Below are 17483 nucleotides of genomic sequence, written 5' to 3'. Positions count from 1 at the left end.
GAATACCTCTCCCAGGCTTTGTAGATTGGCCCTGTGCCGGGGCAGTCCTTTAACACTTAGCCAGGCTTGCAGGTAGCTTGGTGATCAATCCAAGGTGGATGCTTAGAGTTCTCTCAGGTATTTTTCTGAGCATGCATCTTGCTGTGGGAATGCATATTGTTTTCTAAATTCCTCTCTATACTCCTAATTTGTCATAAAAGTTCTCTCCAACTTTTGTTCCTGCTCCTAAGTGATCTATGTTTAGACAGTAATCTTTTGTCCCAGGCATCTTTAGTTGTTAGTTCTGTCTGTGTGTTTTCAAATGATCACTGCTTTTCTAGCTTGAGTTCCACGTTAGGTGAAAAAGAGCTGAGCGCCTTGCATCAGTCCTTCAGGTGGCCCCCCAGACAGATTAGAACAGATAAACACACTAATTTGTGAATAACATCTGTTATGCTCTCCCTAGAACCTGTCCCACACTGCAAATACAGGTTAAGGCTGCCACTGTGCCACAGAAGGGATGGGGGCTAGGGCATGTTAAAACACCACAGAGCTTTCCTATGGTTTTGAAATTGCTTTTTTCTCGATTCAGTGTTTGTTTGGCTTTGCTCCATAGTTTTAAATCTTTTTTTCTGGTTGTGCTGTGCGGCTTGCAGGATATTACGTCCCTGACCAGGGATGTCCAATTTATTTTTTCTTTTGTTACTTGTGATTTTGGTGTCATAGCTATGTACTCTATACTTTAAGGGGCAGGCAGAGAAAAATGAGTGAGTAGGGAAACTAAGAGGTCAGAAAAGAACCAGGAGAGGATTTTCTCAGATAAATCGAGAGAGAGGTTTAAGCCAAGGGTAGCCAATTACATCATATACTGCAAAGGGAGTTTAATGAAGAACGAGAGCTATAGGAGAAGAGTAAAAGGTACTATGTCAGCAATGGCTTTTGGCACTGGAAATGGAGGGTAGGGTATATAGTCATTGATAAGCTGGTATCTGCTATCAGAATGACCATTGGGTACTTTATTTACATGTTTCACTTTTGAATGCTGATGACAGGAGTCAGCGAGTTGTGGTGTAGAGTGATGGTGAGGTTTCTCATAGTTGCTCTCTATTATACTCGTCACTGTTTTCCCTTGGTGGTTGTTGTAGATGTCTTCTGTGATACCTGCTCAGCATAGGCCCACCTTGTCTGAGAAGTGATAACTCCACTTCAGGAGTGGGCCTCTGCAGTTGCGTTTGTAAGTGGGACCCTCACATTCCCAGTACATTGCTGTTGGGCCCATGGGTGGACCTCTGTGCTAAAGTGAGCTAAGCAGTTTTTCAACAATTTGGAATTGTTGGAAGGCAAAGATGCTGGTTGGATTCTGCTGGGCTTTTCTTCTAGAAAGATGTGTAAAACTGGGGCTGGGACAGCCATGGTTTTAGCTCATGGTCATAGAGAACCTGGAAGAGGGGACTGGCGTGTGGAGAGCAAAATGAAGCCCACTGCCAGGGACAGACTGACTCACTTTGAGAGACAGTGTGATTGCAGGGAGATAGAATAGCTTCAGTTCTTAGCAGTTTTGTACTTCCTGATTTCCAGCCCCCACTTATAGTTCCTATTCATCAGTTCTGTGAGATACCTTTATTTCTTTTTAATGTGAGTTTTCATATGGGGCTAAGTACCTTTGTATAGGTTTCTCTTGTTGGTACCCAGAGAACCTTGACTAAGACAGTGGCACACTGATATGAGAATGTCTACTGAGAAAAGAGAAGGGAGGAAGGAGACAGTTTCCTATGAGATGCTTATATAATTTTAACTGTAATGCTGGGCAGTGACAGAATGGTGATGATTATTTTAATGTGGATTTGAGTACTTACCTGTGATTCAGATTTAATTAAGCATGCATTTTACATTGTTTATGTTCTTTGGTACTGGCTTTTTTTTTTTCCTTTGGCCACTCCGCATGGCTTGTGGGGTCTTAGCTCCTTGACCAGGAATCGAACGTGCACCCTCGGCTGTGAAAGTGCAGAGTCCTAACCACTGGACTGCCAGGAAATTCCCGGTTCTGGCTTTCTAATTTAAATAACTTGTCTTTGCAAATAATGAAGTAAAAATAATGTAGCATTATCTGTGAAACTGAACATGCAAGTAACCTGTGACACAGTTCTCCTTCTGGTTATGTTAGAAACCTCTTGGATGTGTGCACCAGGAGACGTGTTCAAAATTGTTTTGTAGAAGCATCATCTGTAACAGCAAAATCCTGGAAATACTCAGATGTACATTGGTGGTAGAAAGGATGAATAAGTTGTAGCATATTCATACATTGAAGCGTTATATAGTGTTGCAAATGAGTGACTTATAGCCACATGCTTGTCTTAGAAACAGTATTTAGTGAAAAAATATTTAATGTTTCTTCATAGAAAAATATACATAGTATGATACTGTTTTTAATGAGACTTAAAAACAAATTAAAAACTAAACAACATATTGTTTAATTATGCATAAATAATAGGATAAAAATATTAAGAAAGAGTAAGTGTATGATTAAAGAAAAATGTAGGATAGTGATTTCCTATGTAGGACATGGGGCGGAAGGTTGGAATAGGGGAGGAACACACCGGGAGCTTAAAGAAATTGGTAATATTTTACTTCTTAGGTTCAGAGATGAATTTATTATACCCATTTTGTTATTGTGCTTTATAATATGTATTATGTGTATTCTTTTACACATACAAATACTTCATAATACAAAGTTAAGAACTTTTATAAATTTGGTATAAAAATACTTGCATTTTTACTTAAAAATAAAACCCACAGGACAAAACTCAGCATTTCTAAAACTGAAACAATCATATCTTTTAAAAAACATTGTTCTCTCCAGACTTCTCTCTTTATTTGCCTCATGCTACCTTCTCAGACCCAAAATCTTAGGGTTCCTTTTGACTACTTTATCCTCAGATTAATTTAATAATGTTAAGTACTAGTGATATAGTAATAAACAAGGCTTATAGTATTTTCTGAACAAATAAATGAGTGAAGCAGTCTTTCTCTTTTTCTCTCTTGTAACGTTGTCATTCAACAAGTTCTGTCTATTCTTAACAATTATATCTAGGTTAATCTGTGTTTTCTGTTTATAGGGTCTCCAGCTGGGTTTCAGGCCCTTACATGCCTGCATGGTCTCCCACCTGACTTTCCTGTCTGTATTCTTCCTTCTGCTTTATTGTTCTTATCTATCGTTTATCGTTCTTAACTGATACAGGATTAATCTTCCTAAAACATTGATTTGATCATTTTTACGCAGTTCCTTGGAAACTTTAATGATAAAGTGTTGAGGTACATATTCTTTAGCTTGGGCACCAGCCTCCTACAGTTTGGTTTTAACCAAGGCCCATTCTCACTATGCCTTTTATGGGGGAACAGATACCTCTCTTACTGGCTGCTAAGCCTTGGGGCATGGGGATGAGGAGTGGCGAGGTAGCCTGCCTGGATGTTCTTATTCTTCATGCTGTTGTAGCCTTCAGATTCCCTCTAGCTTCAAATATCAAATAACTATATTTGGACCACTCTCAGAGAAACACTTGTATTTTGCAGCAATTGTACTAGATTCTTCTTTTTAAAAGTTCAGTTAAGATTATTTTGTTTTCTGTCTTTTTGTTTTCTGTCTTTCTGGTATTATTCTTAAGTTTTTGTCTACTTTCTGGTTTTCTAGTCTGGTTTTGCTTGGAATCATTATCAGTGAAATCATTATCATTTTAGTGTGCAGCTGTCTTAGACAAGGTTCTCTGGATGCCGATAATAGAAATCTATACGAGATTGCTTAGCTCCAAGGAGAATTTTTATTAAAAAGCAACAAAGGGTGGATTAAAGACTTGAATGTAAGACCTGAAGAAAACATAGGTGGTAAACTCCTTAACATCAGTATTGGCAATGATTTTTTTGGATTTCACACCAAAAGCAAAGGCAACAAAAGCAAAAATAAGTGGGACTACATCAAACTAGAACGCTTCTGTATAGTGAAGGAAGCCATCAACAAAATGAAAGGGCAACCTACCGAAAGGGAGGAGATATTTCCAAATGATAATTCTGATAAGGGAATAATATCTAGAATACGTAAAGAATTCCTACAACAACAGCAACAGACAACCCGATTAAAAAATGGGCAGAGGATCTGAATAGCCATTTTCCTAAAGAAGACATACAGTTGGCCAATAGGTACATGAAAAGATATTCAGTATCATTAATAATCAGGGACATGCAAACCAAAACTACAATGAAATATCACATGAAGTGAAATAAGTCAGATAGAGAAAGACAAATACTATATGATCTCACTTACATGTGGACTCGTAAGGCAGTCTTATAGATACAGAGAACATACTGGTTTTTGCCAGAGGTGAGGGTGGGCAAAATGGGTGAAGGGAGTCAAAAGGGACAAACGTCTAGTTATAAAGTAAACAAGTCATGGGGATGTGACAACTGTAGTTAATAATACCGTATTGCATATTTGAAAGTTGATAAAAGAGTAAATCTTAAAAGTTGTCAACACAAGAAAAAAAATTCTGTAACTTTACAGTGATGATGTTAACTAGACTTGTGTTGATCGTTTCATGGTATATACAAATTTTGAGTCATAATGTTGTACACTTGAAACTAATATATGTCAGTTATATCTCAGTTAAAAAAAAAAAGACAACAAAGGTATCTCATAGAACTGATGAGCAGGACTACAGTTGATCTTTTCAGGGCTCTGGAAATCAGGAACTACAAAATCCAGTCTAATTTCTGTGGATTTGGTATGGGATGGGGAGGCTAGAATGTATAGTCCACCATCTTGCTTCATTCTGATTTCAGTTTAAGAATCAATTTGCTCAATAGATTCTTTTACAGATAGGGAGTTTGGTAATAGATATTTTTCCATCATTACTGTCCAAAGTATATCTCTAGCCTAGTTTTATATTTAGAGACCAGCAATTTAGAAGTGCAAGAGTTATGAACCTTCTATAAGTGATGACATCAATTAAAATACTTCAAGTGAGTTATTTAAAGCTCTTTGTATGATCTTGAAAGTTTGAAGAAATGTGAACCAAGCATCATAATTTTGAAGTAAACTTGGCCTTTTATGGAGAGAAGTGTAACTATTTTTATGTATTCATTGTTTATTTAGTTTATTTGTATAGTTATGGAGAAGATGTATTCACTACTATTAAGCACTGTTTGTGCTTAATTCACAAAATTATCATCATCATAAAGAACTCCCAACAACTGTTTATTTTGTTTTACCTGATTTTTGTATATTAAAATATATAGAAATAATTGGGCCTTGAGCAGGAACATGAAATATTTCTCCTATTTAGACATTTCGTTGCTTTTTTTTTTTATTGTTGTAAAAGTATTTGATTATAGTAGTTTAATCTTTTCAGTCACTATCCAAGAAATTGAATTTAGGTGTCTGAGAGATTTTAGGAACTTTACCCATAAAATGTACTTTAAAATCTTAACTGAATTCCCTGGCGGTCCAGTGGTTAGGACTCCGTGCTTCCACTGAAGGGGGCATGGATTTGATCCCTGGTCCATGTGCCTTGGCACAGCCAAAAAAAAAAAAAAAAAAAAAAGATAAAAAAAACCTTAACTAACATTTTCTGAGTAAGTTATACTTAACTATAAAAATTTGAATAAATGTTATTGAAGAGAGAAAATGGATATAATGTCATAGCCAGTATCTTCTTTTCAGAACACAAGGATCAGTTTGCATATGTGATAAAATATATTGGCAGTAAAACGAAGTGGAGATAGTGCATGGCCTGTAATTTTTTTCGTAAAGTGTTATAAAAGTAAGTGTCTCAAATACAGTGTAATTATAAGTTATAATAACTATTCATTGATATCTTTGAATTTAAATTATGTCAAATTAAATAAACTTAGATTGAAACTGCATTTATAATTATATAGAAGTTCATAATTTTTAGACAAAAAGCATTTACCAAAAATTATTCCAAAGTTTAGAAAACTGAGTAATTTAAATTTAAAAACTTAAAATAACCCTTAGTTAATGATTTTTATTTACCTTTGTTAAAGAAGACTTAGATGCAAAAATAATAATCTCTATCTCTTTAAATGTAAATGTCAATCCAATGAAAAGGTGACTGAAAATTAATGACTTTATTTAAAAAAGTGAAGTTCTTAAAATTTTAGATTAGATCTAATTTTTTTGTTAAAGGATTTTATACAAATTATAAGAATAGCTTAATTATAAAAATTATAAAGATAATTTTAATTCAGAATATTTAATTTAAGATAATTTAAGCTCAAATGTATAATTATGAAGTTATGACTCCTAACTATATAGAATTTGAAATAAGTCATATAACCTTTCTAGATATTTTTCATAATTAGGTGAAAACAAGGCATGAACTATCTCCATTTGATTTTCTTGCTAATACTTGCAATTTATTTCTAGAGTTATTCCTTAATTGCTGAAAAAGAGTTGGTCTGTCACATGGTTACCCATTATTTTTCTACAGTATAATATGTAATAAATTTTAAGGATGCATATTCAAGAAATAAATGTTGGTGAAAAGTTTTTTTTGTTATGTAGGTTTCAGGTGTACAGCATTGTAATTCAACATCTGTATACACCACAAAGTGGTCACTACTGCAGGTCTGGTTTACCATCCATCACCATCTCTTCATTTGTTTTGCTCACCCCCACCACCATCTTTGTATCTATGAGTTTGTTGTTTTATTTTGTTTGTTAACTTTTTTTTTTTAAGATTCCACATACAAGTAAAATCATATGGTATTTGTCATTTTCCCTCTGACTTATTTCACTTAGCACAATACTCTTAAGGTCCATCCATGTTGTCTCAAATGGCAGAATTTCATTCTTTTTTATGGCTGAGTAGTATTCCCGTGTGTTTGTGTGTGTGTGTGTGTGTGTGTGTGTGTGTGTGTGTGACATCTTCTTTATGCATTCATCTGTAGATGGACATTTAGGTTGTTTGTTGTAAAAAATGCTGCAGTGAACATAGGGGTGCACATATCTTTCTGAATTAGTGTTTTCTTGTTCTTCAGATAAATACCCAGAAAAGGAATAGCTGGCTCATATGGTAGTTCTGTTCTTAATTTTTTGAGGAAACTACATACTGTTTTCCATAGTGGCTGCACCAATTTATAGTCCCACAAACAGTGTATGAGGGTTTCCTTTTCTCCATATCCTCTCCAACATTTATTTATTTATTTATTTATGGTACGCGGGCCTCTCACTGTTGTGGCCTCTCCCGCTGCGGAGCACAGGCTCTGGACGCGCAGGCCCAGCGGCCATGGCTCACGGGCCCAGCCGCTCCGCGGCATGCGGGATCCTCCTGGACCGGGGCACAAACCCGCGTCCCCTGCATTGGCAGGCGGACTCCCAACTACTGCGCCACCAGGAATAATAGCCATTGTAACGGTGTGAGGTGATAGCTCATTGAGCTTTTGGTTTACGTTTCTCTAATAATCAGTGATGTTGAACCTTTTCACACACCTGTTGGCCATCTATATGTCTTCTTTAGAAAAATGTCTATTCAGATCCTTTGCCCGTTTGTTAATCGGTTTTTTTTTTTTTCTGTTTTTGCTTTTTGTTTTTTTGACCTTGCCACGCAGCATGTGGCATCTTAATCTCCCGACCAAGGATCCAACCTGTGCCCCCTGCAGTGGAAACTCAGAATCCTAACCACTGGACCGCCAGGGAATTCCCCAGGTTGTTTGTTTTTGTTGTATGAGTTCTTTATATATTTTAGATATTATCCCTTTATCAGAAATATGATTTGGAAATTGCTCCTCCCATTCGATAGGTTGCCTTTTCGTTTTTATGATGGTTTGCTTCACTGTGCAGAAGCTTTTTAGTTTGATATAATCCAAAAAGCTTTAAAAGGGCAGCTTACTAATAGTGTATGTGTGTTTGTTTGTGTGTGTGTGTAAAGGTAGAGTTATTTCTTTGGTGGATTCAGTGTTTATGGAAAATAGTAGCTGATTAAACCTAGAAACTTATTAGAATTAGCTTTCCTTCAGATATAAAATATGCGCTCCTCTAACAAAGGTATGAGGTTCTGGTTTGAGCAGAAGTGTAAGATCCTTTGTCCCCTTTGTAGTGCTGGATATGTGAAGAAGTAGTATAAACATGGTGCGTTCTTTTCAAGTTGAATTTTAGTGGGATATTGTGTAATGGGAAAGAATTAACACAATTATTTAAAAATAATACTCAGTGCTAAAGAAAATTAATGGTTATTGTTAACAGTTTTGGGTTCCATTCCCAGACCTCCATTGGGAGGTCATTTCTATTAGGGTACTTATTAGGGGGATTTCAGTGGGAAAATTTGTGATTCTGTGACTTTGGATGTTAATCTCTAGGCATCAGTTATTTCAGTCATTAGCGTTTCCCTGCACTAAGCTCAAGTCCTCTTTTGACAGATATAGAAGTAAATTGCTAGCCTTTATTTCCTCCCAATTTTAGCTATTTGCAAATGTTTATGATAATGAATTTTGGCTTGTGACTTGTTTTTATGGATGATATAAAAAATCTTTGTAGTTTGCCTTAAAAATATATTCTTAAAGAAAGTGCATTAATTTTTAGTGTTATCTTACTTGAAAATTTGCTTACTTACTCACTTTCATGTTTTAAGTAGAGATCAGGAAGTACCAGTGAAAAGCGTGTAATTATGGGAACATTTTCTGTACACGGATGTGTGTATGTATGTAGGTATGTTTTTAAAACCTGCTTTTTTTCTCTCCACAAAGAAGACTTGAAGCAGCTAAGGAGAATACAAACAAATGTGGTTATGAATAACTTTAAATAAAAACTCAAAAGTCACTGTGGGATATTTAATTTTTCTTCTTCTTTATATTGGAATGGATTGGTGGTTGGTTAAACTTGGTGTGAGCTGTCAAAATTTTAAATTATAAGGCTAAATATTCTCATAGCCTGATGTTTGTGTCTGGCTGAAGTAATGCATTAACAAAAATAAACTTCACTGTAAATTTCCAGCTTAAATCCATTTTTATTGTAAATAACCAAGTTAGAATATTTTGTGTCTTTTATCTGCTCATGCATTAACTTTGAATCAATATAGCTGTGGAATAGTTTGGGGAAGATTTCTTTTTTTTTTTTTTTTTTTCTGAAGGATGATCCAGAGATATATTCTTTCAAATTTAAGGTCAGCAGACATAGTGAATGAGGATGGGCAGAAGGACGTTTGTTTTTAAAATTTATTTATATTTTTGGCTGTGTTGGGTCTTCGTTGCTGCGCGTGGGCTTTCTCTAGTTGCGGCAAGTGGGGGCCACTCTGTTGCGGTGCGCGGGCTTCTCATTACCGGTGGCTTCCCTTGTTGCGGAGCACGAGCTCTAGGCCTGCGGGCTCAGCAGTTGTGGTTCACGGGCTCTAGAGCGCAGGCTCAGTAGTTGTGGCGCACGGGCTTAGTTGCTCCGCGGCATGTGGGATCTTCCCGGACCAGGGTTCGAACCGGTGTCCCCTGCATTCGCAGGTGGATTCTTAACCACTGCGCCACCAGGGAAGCCCCAGGGGAAGAATTTCTTATTTGGACCTTGCCCCTGAGATTTTCTAAATGGCTTGAACTTTTGATTCTTCATGGTTAAGTATGGATGACAATTTTTGCCTTGCTCAGCCTTTACCTTACTTTTACCTGATCAAGTTTTAATCACTCAGCCCAGTTTTTTTCTATTTAAATTCTTTTCCCATAGCCCATAGAGGTAACACCATATGAATCTTATTCAGATCCAATAAGCAGTTAAATATCTTGCTAAATTGTTTGAATTTGGTGGCACTGAATCAAATAGGTTAATACATCATTTCATTTAATTTGCTATGTATGCCTAATGATTGTCCTTTCAGTTTCATGTGATGGAGACTGATGGTAAGAGGCAGCCGTTGATTGGATTTTGGATATCTTTTTATATTGTTGCATTCAATTTACATATTTTTTCTTGCATATTTTTGATGCTGTTCACCATGTTCTTTCACTTTCTAAGCTTTTAGCCATTATTATATCTGTTCTATAAAACCCATAAGGGTATTGTGATGCTTCAAATAGATGTGTGTCAAATATTTGAAAAGTGACCAAACGTTTATACAGATGTTAGTTATGATTCTTTCTCAGGAGGCGTGATGCCATAATTTCTGTTTTGCCAAGTAGGTGTGAATTTATATTTGATTCCTGCTGGATGTCTGAGCAGGGTCTTTTAAATGAACTGCATTTAGAAATAAAAGAATCTGTCATGATTAGAGGATTTAATAGGTAAAGTATGCTGAAGTATTATGTAGCTCACTTCCCATTGAAAGGAACAGTTAATGGAATTGGAATCCTGTTCATTTAAATACAATTGAAAATATATTCAGTCTCTGCTAATAAAAGTTTGGGATTTTTTTTTCACACAGTTACACATTAAAAATAACTAATAAACTAGATACAGTTTGGGCAGTATGGACAGAGTGTTTCCACTGAGAGGAAATCACTAGCTCTTGAAACTTGGCGTCTAACTTTCTTTACTAAGTCCACTTGTCTCTATTTTTGTTTATTTAGAGTACATCTAGAGCTTGAGTTCTTAGATTTTTTAAAAAATGATGGAAAATGCTGGTTTGGAATTGTGTTGCAGTGATTGTGGTGGGTGTAGCCTCTACACTGATAAGGAGTTATCCAGGTGTTTACCTGTATCTTTACCTTCTGTTTCTTTTTCTTGGATTGTCCATCTGCATCTTCATTTAGTATGGAAATTTTTCAGCCATCATCTATTTGAACATCATCTATACTCTCTTTTGTCTTTTGTATTCTTTTCTAATTTCGATCTGTTTGTGTTTTAGATTGTTGCTGCTCAAAGTGTGGTCCTCAGGTCAGTACTGGTCTGCAAACTGATGTTATTGGTGTGTAATGAACCAAGACAAATTCAAAGTAAACGTTTAGAAGCTTTTAATAGCAACTTGATATTATCATGACATCTAAGCACATGATTTTTCAAAAAGAAATTCACATTTACTGTATTTTATAGAAGTTTTTGTCTGCAGTAGATCGGCCATTTAAAAAATGGTCCTTCATCACCGATAGTTTCAAAAGTATATATTTTGTTAGGCCTTCTTATTCTATTCTTTGTATCTCTTAACTGCTCTTACATATTTTATTTTCTTTCTTTGTCTTTCTGAACTGCATTTTAGATAGGTTTTAAAAGTCTTTCCATTTACTAATTCTCTGTACTGACTCTACTGTTTAAACTTTTACACTGAATTAAAAATTTTACCTATGTTTTTTATTTCTTGAGGTTTTATTTAATTCACACACATATTTTAAGCGTTTCTATTACTTGAAACATCCTTATTGTATAATCTTTCCAGTATTTGAAATATGTGTACTCTAATTCTGCCATCACTTGTTTATGTTGGCCCTCATTCATTGTGTCTGTTTTGTGATTTTTTTTTTTTAATTGAGTAGAGTTTTTTGGAAAGTTGTTGGATTCTTTGAGGCCTGGATTGAAGTTATTTTCTTTCACTGAGAATTTACCTGTGCTTCCCCCAGGTGACTAGGGATACTGACAGTTTAAGAGCACTTTAAATAGATTTCCACATGAGATTTGTTGGATTATGCAAGTAGTGTGAATTTAGTCTGAGAACCTTTGTGAAGTTTCCCCTTTGTGATTACAGTGTCAAGAGAATTGATAAAACATTCTTGAAATGACAAAATTATAGAGATGGCACATAGATTAGTGGTTGCCAGGGGTTAGGGATGGTGCTTTTGATAGACTTTTTAGGGTCCATCTCCTGAGCCTCGTGTAGACATTAAGATGTAAGATCAGTTTCAACAGTTTTAGGTACATACTCTCAGAATGAAAGCTGGTTTCCTAGGTTTGCTTATTCTACTTTCATTGTGTTTATAGCTTATGTGGATAGGGTACTTTCTTGCTAGCTAAGCAATTCATTAAAACAGCTTTTCCCACTAACGTTAAAAAGTTGTATCTAGTAGTGTCAAGGTATCTAGTCTGCCATACTGCTGGAAATCAGTGACCCATCTGTCTACAGTTTAGTCTTATGAAGTATGTTGCTATTTTTGCCTGTGCTCTCTTGTATTTTTGTTAAACTATATTATCTTATCTCTTTGGTCCATCAGACTTCTTGTACAGACCCATTACAATCTATACCCAGTTATGTTTTCTCCTTGGTTTCCCACTGTTCCTTCACTGGTGATATTATGGTTTATTAAAGACATCGTGTGTTGTAGCTGCCATTCTTTCACTTGTGTCATTCTATCCTGTTTAAATACTATCTCTCCTTTTGACTCCAGCCGCTGCTTCTAGCACTGTTGACATTTTGGGCTGGATAATTCATTTTTGTGGGGGGCTGTCTTGTGCATTGTAGGATGTTAGCAGCTTCCCTGGCCTCTACTCACCAGGTACAAATAGTACCTCCCATTTTCTAACAGTTAAAAGTGTTTCCAGATGTTGCCAAATGTCCTTTGGGGGCACCATCTCCCATGGTTGAGAACCACCGTTCTAGCTCTATATGAACTTGGCCTCAGTTGAAGAGCCTTCTTTGATGATTCCTGCCTGTGGCTTTTACCTTCTGGATTTTCTGTAGTACATATTGTCTGGATTGTACACTTGTCCCTATTACATTTGGTTGTGAACTTCTTTCTCTCTCTCCCCGCCCTCTGTGTGTGTTTGTGTATTTGTGTCTGTGTCTTTCTTATTTCCCTCAAGTTCTAGAGGGTGGGGACTATGTATTTTACCTTTTTATTTGTTTGCAATTTTGGTCAACCCCATATACTTGTTAGTAGTTTTAAATATATCAATCTCTTGCTTTTTCCTTATTTTTTCATTTTTTTATATGGTAGTAATGGGGGTTTAGGAAATTGAATTATTCTAGAGAATGTGGAGAACTTTGAGGCATTCTAAATTGAGACTTTACTAATGGTAATGTTGAGACTTGCAGATAATAGAATTAATACCAATGTAACAATAGTGTGTATACTCAGTAATAACTCTGGAAAATTCAAGACAATGTAAGATAGTTACAAAGATATAAGAAAGATGTAATTTCTGTTAGATAGATCCATTATATAAGTAACCAGAAAAATGTGCAGTAGAGTAGCATTAAGAAAAATAGACTCAGAAATATAGAAAATGGAAGGATTTGTAGAAGCATGAAGTACGAATGATTTGTTCTACAGAATGAGATGAGCAAAGTAATCAATATGTCAGGGTAAATTGTTAGGAATGATGGATGTAGCATCTGGTTAGGAGTGAGTTGTGTAAAGCTGATAAATGTGATATATGAATGTTAGTAAGTTGAAAACAAGTTGGGCATAGAGAGGTTAGCTTCTTATGTATATTTTGCCCCAGTTGGGAAAGATACAGCGCAGCTATAGATCCCCCCCGGCTTTTTAAAATTATCACCAAGTTCCAAGTAACAAAATAAATTAAAGCTTGAATCTAATTACCTTTATAAAGTGCTTTTCCTCATCTAGGCCAAAATCTTCATAAAAAAATCAAAAGCATAATATGTTTTCATTGTAGAAGAATTAGAAAGCAATGAAAGTTGCTTCCCAAAGCCTAAACCACTATTATCATTTAATCCTGTTCTCTTGATTTTTATATGGTCTCAGTTTCTCTCTAGATACAGATATAAAATGTGCCTGTATATAGATATCAGTGTATACTGTGTGTATATGTGTATGTTTGTAAGTATGTATATTTATTTAAAATAGGGATTATTTCATATGAAACGTGTTATATAGTCTGTTCTTTTTCATATAATATTATGAACATTCTTCCATATCTGTAAAAATTTTTTGAAGTGTTATTTAGTGTCTACATAGCATTCTGTTCTGAGATTATCCCCAAATTTATTTAACCATACACCTATTGTTAAACATTTAGATTTTCTTCCGTAAATATATATACACACACATATACACATGAACGTACATATACACATAGTTTTTTCTTTCCAGGTCTTTTTTTAAAAAATTTTTTTATTGGAGTATAATTGCTTTACAATGTTGTGTTAGTTTCTGCTGTGCAATGAAGTGAATCAGCTATATGTATAGATATACATATTCCCTCCCTCTTTGACCTCCCTCCCACCCCCACCCCCACCCCACCCCTCTAGATCATCACAGAGCACCGAGCTGAGCTTCCTGTGCTTTATAGCACGTTCCCACTAGCTGTCTGTTTTACACATGGTAGTGTATATATGTCAATCCTAGTCTCCCAGTGAACCACTCTAATGAAAATTTTGAGTACATCTCCCATTTTCTTTGAAGAGTTGTTACCTCCACCATAGTCTGCCTCTCATAATTCGCTCCACAAAATCGTTCTCCCTGTCTTCCTTAATAAAAAGAATCCCAATTTTATATGTGGGCGGTATTACCAAATTTGGAGACTGTGTTTCCTGTCCCCTCAAGTGGTTAGGTGTGGCCAGAGGACTGGTTATGGTTGCGAAGCTGTAAGCTGAAATATGAGCATTAGAAGAGAGTGAGATGGGCCTTTCTTCCCCTTCCTTCTTGCTGCTCCCCATAGCCTTCTTGGAGTGTGAGGTGACTTTTAATAGAACAGTATATGGTAGAGCAAAAAGATGGAAAGAACTTGGATTCCTAATATTTGGAGCGGCCACATCAGCCTTTGATTGTCCACTTCTAGACATTTACATGGGAGAAATTCTCTCCCTTTGTTTTTTTCCTCTCTTAAGTCATTATATTATAATTATTAAAAAATTTTTTTGTCTTGGGAAGGATATGACCTAACCCTAGCTGATAAAAGATGCCATTGTTTGATGCTCTGTGCAGTAATGTGATGGGTCCAATATAAGGAAACATGCATTGTGTCATGGTAGATTCTAGATCCATGTTGAAAACCAAAATCTACTTTGAGACTGGAGAGAGATTAATTGGCATTGAAAGGGAAATACTTGATATGTATTTTCTGGAGTTCTTTGATAATTATATTGCCGAATTTTGTTCTCAAATGATTTTAATAATTACCACAAATATTTCAGAAAATGTATGACAGCTTTTAGGCAAAAGAAATCACTAAGTATTGAAGATTATTAATTGTAGTGTATCAAAATCTCTTAAAGCCCTATGAATTTGTAATATTTATTAGATATCTTGGCTAGTCATTTAGACAGAGTTAGTTCATAAATGTGACTTTTAATGCTCTCATTAACTTTATTGGAAGAATTTTGACAAATGAAATTTAAAAAAATTTTAATTTATAACTTTAGACGTATTTTGGGGGTATTGATTCTAAGACAGTTACTCATAACTTTGGTGAAAGAAGTGAAGGATACACATTTAAAAAGTTACTAGACTATTTTTTGAGAAGTTTTAGGTTTATAGAAAAATTGAGCAGAAAGTACAAAGAGTTCCCATATACCCGTTCTCCACAGTATACACATTTTTATCCAGGGTGTTCCACACACATAAAAAAAGACTTTATATCCCTGAACCAAATCTGTATTATTTTATAACAGGAAAACTGCACAGCCCTGAAAGACCTTTTACGCTAACCCAGAGTTTCCCACCCTCAGCACTATTAACACTTTAGGGCAGATAATTATTTGTTGTGGGAGACTATCCTGTGCATTGTAGGATGTTTAGCAGCATCCCTAATCTCTACCCACTAGATGCCAGTAATACTCTCTGGCTGTGACAACCAAAAATGTTTCCAGACGTTGCCAAATGTCCCTTGGGAGGCAAATCACCCCCAGTTGAAAACCATTGCTCTAACCAATTTTCGAAGCTTTAGGATTTGCTGTATTTTTAAGGTGGGCTCAAATTGAAGGAGCCTGTAGTTCAGTGACCCTTCACGTGAAGTGGTGTAGAAAAAGTTAGAATCTTCCTGCCCCTTGGGGACCGCAGGCAGCATACAGACTCTTGCTGAGCCTCATTTTCCTTGATTGTGAAATAGGTAAAATATTACCTAAGTTGTTTGAGAATTCATTGAGCTAGATTATCAAAATATTTTAATTTTAGTTTCTTTCTCTTCAGATGTTGTGCTATACTGTTTGGATTTATTCCCTTGAAAGTGTCAAACACTCATTACAAAGTTCTTATTTCTGTGGGAAAGGCTATCACAGTTTAGGATCTGCTATTTATGGACTTCAAGAGTACTATACTGTGGGTGGATAAAAACCTGAAATAAATGTTAAGTGAAGACTGACTTATGAGGTCAGTTGTGTTTTGTCTCTTTGTGGTGCTCCCATTAGGTTGTCGCAGCATTCACATTGTAACAGTTAAGTGATCTCCTGTGTTCTTTCAGGGACTGTGAGCTTCTCCAGTTGTTGATAGCATTAGATGTCAGCCAGTCGCTTTGACCTTCAGAAGTTTTTGTCTTCACATCTGAAATCCCTCCAATTGTAACAGCTCCATTAGAGGAAGCCAGGCCTCTATCAGCTTGTGCTTAGTCCACTTAAGACTTCTAAAAACTTGACAAAGTTCACAGCTAATAACCTCCACTTCCCATTGCTACTTTGTAGAGTTATAAAGCATTGTTCACCAGTGAATGAAATGCTGTCTATAATAATTAAGGTTATTCTAACTCTTCTATCCCTTGCAGAAAATTTCCAGAGACTTGGTGAAGATAGGAAAGCTATCAGAAAGACTATAGCACTATTGTACTGTAAGTATTGCTTTGAAAAAGAACTGTAAATTAAGAATATTTTAAGTATCCAGTTGTTTGGGGGAAAATATGTTAGGCAGAGTTATTATATGTAAAATATAGAAGAGGATATATTATAATCATGTTAATAATTTATAAGAACTAATCCTATGCAGTCTTTTAAAAATTGAAAATGTGTTCTTATGTACTGAGATGAGGATTTTACAAATAGCATTGAAAAATATTTCTAATTCTAACAAGGATTGATCTAGTTTATGTACATTTGCTTATTTAAAACTATCAGAATCCAAAGAATCATTGTAGTTTTGTAGGTTTGTGATTTGTTTGGGTGATTTATTGTTTAGGTTATTTTGCAGAATTATTTATTTGCTGATTTATTTATGTATTTCATTATTTATTTATTTGATTATTTAGTAAATTATTTATCTGATGAATTATTAATACATCTTCATGACATGCTTTAAATTATTTATAACTTAATTTTGAGTTTATTGCTTTTAGTTGCTGCATTGTTACTGACTAGTTTTGATTTTTTTTTTTGTGGGTCTTTAAAATTAAAGTATTAGCTCTAAGGCAAAAGTATATTCATTGCAATACCCAGGGATTTTTTTAAAAAGTAATTTATGGTAGTGATAAAATTTCAGTTATGCTTTGTTTAGTTCTAAATTTACCTGTTTAGGGTTACCCATGATAGAATATTTGTTTGTTGTGTGCATACTTATTGTAGAGTCACTTACAAATTAATGATATAGCCTATAGCCTGTAAGGTGAGACAGAACATATAAACCTCAGTCCACATTATCCTTGGTATCTCTAAACGGCAGGTCGGTATTTCTTACTTGCTATAGAATAGATAATGGAGTCTTAG

At 35.3% G+C, this 17483-nt stretch overlaps 1 protein-coding gene across 5 annotated transcripts in view; it reads left to right on the top strand.

Moving 5' to 3' along the window:
• The window catches only part of TBC1D5 (TBC1 domain family member 5), a 540605-nt gene that overhangs the window by 43004 nt on the left and 480118 nt on the right, over positions 1-17483 (top strand). For all 5 annotated transcript variants that reach the window (XM_029214159.1, XM_029214153.1, XM_029214160.1 and 2 more), the window contains exon 2: positions 16553-16615. The gene's annotated coding sequence lies outside the window, so the exon portion shown is untranslated. The remainder of the gene's footprint in view (positions 1-16552; positions 16616-17483) is intronic.

This window comes from Monodon monoceros, unplaced genomic scaffold (assembly GCF_005190385.1).
Source record: "Monodon monoceros isolate NGI ecotype Baffin Bay Population unplaced genomic scaffold, NGI_Narwhal_1 Super_Scaffold_11, whole genome shotgun sequence".
Lineage (NCBI taxonomy): Eukaryota > Metazoa > Chordata > Mammalia > Artiodactyla > Monodontidae > Monodon > Monodon monoceros.
Note: the sequence above shows the minus strand (reverse complement) of the source record. Positions and strands in the feature narration are given on the sequence as shown.